Here is a 691-nt window from a genome sequence, read left to right as displayed (position 1 = left end):
AAAGAAATGTACATCTCGTACACATATCCCACAATTCTTCAAAATATTTCTGTGCATTTACACACACATACGTATAAACAGGGCACATTCTACAGGTGGATATCCCCCAACAAACCGTAAAAAGAGTGTAGGTAGCATGAGGATGGCCAAGTCTGACCTCTACTAACTTCACAAAGGGGAATTACTGCCACCAAAACATCCATAATCTAAAGCTAATTCCTATAAGGTCAAGCATGGTCTCCCACACACTTGCACCTACTTCTACTAATTCCAATACCAAATGTACTGCTCTTCTGGGTCCAAAATCCATTGCAATGACTATGCAGACGTCATAGAACTGTACTCACAGATATATATATAGGATTTATTAGCAAAGATCTTCACTTTCAGCAAGCAAGGTTGTATCATCTGCATAATGCAGATTGTTAATGAGTCTTCCTCCTGATTCAGTCCATAATCTTTTCAATTACTTCCTATGCATCTGAGAGCTGAAAAATAGATAAAAATGATAAAAGAATTCATGATTTTGAGTTGCAATGTTAGAGAAGTGCACTGACTATTCCATGGACTGCCCAAAGTACAAATAGCTATGTTGTTGTTGTTGTTGTTGTTATGTGCCATCGAGTCGTTTCCTACTCATAGCGACCCTATGCACAACAGCTCTAAACCCTGCTCTATCCTGCGCCAACCG

The sequence above is a fragment of the Elephantulus edwardii genome, unplaced genomic scaffold (assembly GCF_000299155.1).
Source record: "Elephantulus edwardii isolate Elephantulus edwardi_28Jun2011 unplaced genomic scaffold, EleEdw1.0 scaffold00113, whole genome shotgun sequence".
Lineage (NCBI taxonomy): Eukaryota > Metazoa > Chordata > Mammalia > Macroscelidea > Macroscelididae > Elephantulus > Elephantulus edwardii.
Note: the sequence above shows the minus strand (reverse complement) of the source record.